We start from the raw sequence: 6,363 nt of genomic DNA, 5'->3' as shown, positions 1-6,363 counted from the left end.
ATCAGAATACAACTCGTACATAGTGCTGAGCAGCGGCATGCTTTTAGTTTGCTACACTGTGTTCCACTAATCTCTGGTGACCAAACTGGCGCTCTATAGTTTCCAAGCGGCCGATAAATTGCCTTTTTATTTTGTCGCCAAGCGTGTCTCCATGTTTTTACTATTTTGTTCGAAAGATTGATATCTATTGCCGACCACCCAGTTAGTTCGCCGCCCTCCGTTTAAACGTCTTTTTGATGTTCACACAGTTCAGGATTGACGGAAGTTGTTGAGATAACTTGCTCTGATCGAACCCCATATTTTCAGCATTATCATGCATTTTACTTGGAGGTTTTCACCTTAACAAAATCCACCTGGGCCTCACTGCTGGTGAAAGTGAGAGCTGCAACGGTCTTTTGAGAGCTTATCCAGCCTTATGATTACTCGATGCTCGGCTATATCCGCCGAAGGGTGTAACTTAAATACACGGCTACCATAGTTCGCGCATCGCTTCCTGTACAACGTGGCGCGATAAACGGCTATCATATCCACTCTGTCATGGGGCTTCTCCGATTTAGACCGATGCTTGGTTGAACAAAGCTTATTAACAGTAGAGGTGATGCTACAGGTCTTCAGATGCTCCCTTTGCTTTTTGCATTTGTGTTCGTTAACCAGTTGTCGAAGCTTCAAATTGAGATCCCTGATGCGCGAGTTCGCCGGATTGATCAGGCCACGTACAGCCAGTTTAGCTGGAAAATTTTAGGCGAATTTTCACCAAGTATTCGGACCGGATGAAGCGAGTCGTTGCAGCATTGACCATTTTGTGTAGTTGGCGTCATCCCAACATGATAGTCTGTTGGGTGGGCGGAGCGCAACATCCGCGAAGTCATCCCGAACAGCTTCGTTGCGATTTGTGTGTCTACTTTTTTGGTTCTATGCATTTTTTGATTTTATTATTTTGTCGACGACCTTGGAGATTTTCGTGAAGTTATTAAATTTTTTCAGGATTTTTTTCTGGCCTGTTTTTAATTTTTGTGATCTTTTTTAAATATTTCCAGATTTTTTGGAATCTTTCAAGATTTTTAGGTATATTTCCAGATTTTTCGAGATAGATTTTCGATATTATTCGGGTCTATTTCGGAATTTGCGTCGCAGCTTTTCAAATTGGTTTTGGACTATTCGGTATATTTTCGAAACTTTCCAAATTTTATATATATTTCCGGACTTTTTAAGCATTATCTTGGAATTTTATTAGGACCTTTCGGAATAATTAAAGACATTTTAGGGTAGCTCTTCAAGGTTTTATCTCGGGAAAGTTTTGGAATTTTCGTCGGAATCGTGATTAAACTTATTTTTGTTTTATGATCTTTCAGGGTTTGTTGGACTCTGTTTCCAAATTTTGCAATCATTTAGTCGACTGGCTTGGAGCTGTTTAGGATTTTCCGAAAATTTTCCGAATTTTTTTTCGGATAGAAATTTTCCGGCGTTTTTTGATACATTTTTTTTTGGAATTTTTCCGAAATATTTGAGAATATTCTTTGGTTAAAGGCGATTTTATGGATCACTCCGGATTTTCCGATACATGTTTTCGGCATATTTCTAGGCATTTTTCTTTTAACTTTTGGGGATTTTTTCGGGATTTCCTCCGAAAACTTTGGGAAGTTTTATGGACTTTTCCGGAAGTTTTAGGGATGCTTATAAATTTTTCGACTGGTTGGGAGTTGTTTTGGATTTTCCCAAATGTTTTCGAATATTTTCGTGGTTTTTTATAATTTTTCCGAATTCCTTATTTTTTTTTTAAATTGGAACCTTTGGGGAACTTTTCGGAATTTCCTCAGTATCCTTTGCAGCTTTTAAGGGATCTTTCATGACGTTTTAGCAAGTCTGGGGATTTTTTCTGGAATGTCTCTAAATATTTGTACGCACATTTGGGGGATATTTTATAGGTCACTCAGAATTTTTTGATACAGATTTTCGAAATACTCCTACGATTTTTTGTGAACTTTTTCGGGATTTCCTCCGAACGCTTTGGAACTTTGTAGAGACTTTTCGTAACAAATTAGAGATATATAAGTCGGCATTTTCTCGGGAATGTTTCGAAGTTTTCTTCGAGACGTAATTGGGATATTTTAAGGACCACTCTTGATTTTTCGACACAGGTTTTGTGTATATATTTATAATTTTTTATGAATCTTTGGAGACTTTTTCGGGATTTACTCTAAACTTTTAACTTAACTTTTTCGGGAATATTTCGAAATTTTCTTCGGCATATTTTATGGAGCTCTGCAAATTTTCGAGATCTTCCTATACAGGTCTTTAGACGTTTTTTGGGGAGTCTGTCTCGAAACTTTCTTCGGCTGGAATATTTAATGATCTTTCTAGAGTTTTGTTGGGACTACTTCGGGATTTTTGTCGGGAATTTCCGGGCTTTTTTTCTTGTCCTTTCATTGAAAATATCATCATTAATTCAAGGGTATAAAAGCAAGGGTAAGCAATTGCCCAGCAAAAAATCGGTAATCGCTTTTAGTGGTAACGTGTTCTAGAAGGCATAGCGTTGTAATGCCTTCGAATTTTTTCACTTCTTTTAGGCATTGTAGGTAATGCAAAGTAGAATGTCATACAATATTTTATTTATTTCGCTTCATTGCTTCATTTCAGGGAATGCAAAGTAGAATGTCCTACAACATTTTATTTTTTTTGCTTCATTTCAGGGCATGCAAAGTAGAATGTCCTACAATATTTTTTTTTTTATTTCGCTTCTTTGCTTCATTTCAGGGAATGCAAAGTAGAATGCTACATCGTAGCCAGCTGAAAAATAGAATGAATATCCAAAAAATCTTTTTCTACCGTAAGTTTCTGTGGAAATTTGTCTCGCATAAAAATCATATTTTGCTTTGTTCAATTTGCAGCGAAGTTGAACTCAGTCAATGAAGTGAAGTACATGAGTGAGGAAGTACAATTTTAAGCTTAATTAAATATGCATGTATGCACATACCGATTTTTAAGTAAAATCTAAATACCCAAATACATACATATGTATGTATAAAAACTGATTTATACAAATTTTAATTAATTTTAATCTTTTAACACATTTTCTGATTTAATATGTGTAAATAAGTATGTACTCATCTGGGCATTCAACATTAGTTTCTCTGTAAGGCATTCTTTGTTCGCTTCTCTGGATTCTGTTTATCCATGCGTTCTCCCTTCGTTTGAAGGTAATGCTGCGGGTAAGGGCTTACCGCCAATGACATGCCCATGTTAAAATAAGGCCTTCCTGAAGCGAAAGGGTAAGCGATTCCCATCGCCTAGGTCGTTTCCACTTTCGCTTCTGTGGTAATCGTGTTTTTTGCTGGGTGAAGTCATTGCATAACCCTTTAGTGAGTATTTACATATAGTCACCCGGTATGCAAGCTGAAAGTCAGCTTGCGATATCCTCCCCCAATACAAATATTTCTTAATGACCCCAGCAGTAATCAACACAATTTTGTATGGTTTCATGCACGTTTACTTAATGCCATAAATGTAAGAAAAACCAAAGCAAAATTCTCTGGTCTCAGACAACAGCAAATTCAATACGAAAACCGTGATTTAAAGCGCCTTGCATCTAGCAATCAAATAAAAATAGCAACAGCTAATTAAGAAAATTGTCGTGCGACGCGACGTGACGCAACGTAAAGCGATGCGCCTGACATCAAAATATCGCCGCAACATGAAAAGACTTGTGTCGACTCGAAGACTGGCGGGCGTTGCAAAATTTTCGCACAACACTAAGAAGCAAAGGAAGGAGGAGGATGTATGCACCTACATACGCGATGATAGAGCAGCAAAAACTAATTGGGCAATGGCGACCTCAAATGGAAATAGCAATTATTTCAGCGCACAACACAGTTAAAATGTTTTCTTCTGGCACTGCAAGCGCCAACAACAACAACCACAATAACCACAGAAATGCACAAACAAAAAAGTAAATAATAGCGGTATTCATCAAAAATTAGACGACTGCTAGAGCCAAAGTTGGAAGGGGATGGGGATGGGGGGCGAAACAAACTTACAATTGCCGGCAACACGCAAATTTCAAAATATACGCAGACGACCAGTCAAACAGCGGGCGACAGAAATGCTGCAGCGTGTGCTGTCAAAGCAAAGGCTATCAAAAATAACAAAAGAAACTGCCACACTGCAAAGCTTACAAAGTGCGGCTAAATGCAATTTCAAGTGCTTTTTGTATGGCAGGCGATGCGAGCGAGAAAGACGACGTGACGTGCAAGTGACTGAAGTAAAAGTCCTCGAGTGGCCGTCGAACGGAAATACATAGAACTACTTTTTTTTAACTGCTATTATGATTGTTTTTCTTTGCATACCAGCGCTGCGTGGCACAGAGACACACAGACAGCTCCGAGTGTGCCATTGTGTCAGTGTGTCATTAGTGACAGCATTAGTTGAATAGCAGAGCCGCCGCGCGCGCGCCACTTCCCTCGCTGCCATCACTTCGCTTACCACCCCAGCTGGCGTCCGATTTTGCTGCTTTGCCGCATACACTTTCACATTTCGCAATTTATGATTTGATTGATGGTTTTGTGCTCATTTGTATTTTCAATGATTACGCCCTACGTCTTTGTTGGTTGGCGTTGCACGATCGAAGAGCGGCGGAGTTGGTTGTGAGTGAAAGGAATTTTTGGTTACTAACGATTTGTGGTAATTCCTTTTGAATTCATCACAAATGAAGGAGAAATTTAAATCTTCCAATAAATTTGCATTCATGAAATGATTATAATAATTTTATTGATTACTAGCGATTACATGCTGCGGGTTGATTCCGTCAGTGTTTTTTTTGCTTGGAAAGTCTAAATTAATTGTTATCCTTGTTAGTCATACGTTTCTTTTTCTATTTTCGATCAATCAGTGAGAAAGCAGATTTGTTGTTATTAAGTTTACTCATTTTCATGCAAAAAGCGAATGAGCTCTGCTATACTCCATTAGTTTTCGGGTAGGAATGCAAGTGAAAAGTTTCTTCTTATACATACATATATGAGCCAATCTCGCGAGTTGTTACATTTGTCGACAAAAATCTGTCTTCAGTTCTGTGTACAGAACAAGATTTCATCGCGAAATTTTATACTAAATAAAGTAAAAATACCCACTCGTGCTTATACATATACGCGTAGTAGCAAATGTAACGTATACGCCCCATAACACCATACAAAGTCATCTACAAAGTTTACTCGCACGCCTTAATTTAGGACATTTATTTAAAAGCAATTAAATATTGGCGTGGAAGCTGCAAAGCTGTATCTACCGACCTGCCTTTCCAATAGGCACAACCTTCGCCTGTGTCCATCCCTTGGGTATGAAGCTAAGTCTGAGACAAGCCTTATAGATAGAGTCAAGCATCGGACATAGAATGTCAGACGTTGGCCGAAGTTCGGCAGGGAAGATGCCGTCTATGCCTGAAGATTTGTAGCTGGCTGGAGAGACCTTATGGCCCAATCTACCTTTTCTACATCAATAAAATCTATATATTCTAAGGAGCGTCCAGAAGGTATGTGAGCAACTCCATGCTCCTCAGTATACCCTGGGAAGTGTGCGCTCATTAGAACCTCAAGCATTTCCTCTTGGGATGATGTCCATTCGATACTCGGCTTCGGAATAAACATTGGGTTCGTTGGATTTTTGGCAAGTACTTTTCGCAAGCGATTATGCTCCATTTGTTCCTCTATGCCATCACCATAATCCTGCCAGGAGTCCCTTTGGGCTTTCCTGGTGGCGTTCTTAAATTTCTTTAGGGCTGATTTGTAAGCAGACCAAGAACCATTACGCTCTGCCGCGTTGAAGAGTTTCCTGCTTTCCTTCCTTAAAGAGGTGGTTTCTTTGGCCCACCAGTATGGCTTCCTCTTTCCTCACGGAAGTACAGTTGGGCAGTCCGCAGAGAAGGCCGTATTACAGGCATTGGCAATGCAATCTACAGCTTCTTTAATTTGTTCCGATGAGCCGAGAGAAGCAGGGCTTGCGAATCGAGACCCCGCTTCATTATGATTAACGGGGAAGTGGAGAGGGAAATTTTTGTTTCCTTATATATGTACGTGGCTTATGTTTTAAATAACTATATATATTACGCAAATACCTCGCATTATTACTCATTTAAACCGGTTTTTGTATCTTAATCTTGTTGAACGAATCACATGTTTCTTGCCAGCTACCAACAAATAGTATAACCTAAATTGACTTTGAGTTTTGGAAAGGTGGCCACGCGCTGGAAAAATATATTTTGTGTTACTACATATGCATAGCAAAATAATTGGCAAAATCTATTCGAATTTAGTTAAAAACGCTAACCAATCACAGCTCTGAACACACAAGTGAAATTGGCTTGGTTGTACGTTA

This window comes from Rhagoletis pomonella, unplaced genomic scaffold (genome assembly GCF_013731165.1).
Source record: "Rhagoletis pomonella isolate Grant_MI unplaced genomic scaffold, Rhpom_1.0 Rhpom_scaffold_00005, whole genome shotgun sequence".
NCBI lineage: Eukaryota > Metazoa > Arthropoda > Insecta > Diptera > Tephritidae > Rhagoletis > Rhagoletis pomonella.
The sequence above is the reverse complement of the archived record's forward strand: the minus strand, read 5'-3'. Positions refer to the sequence as shown.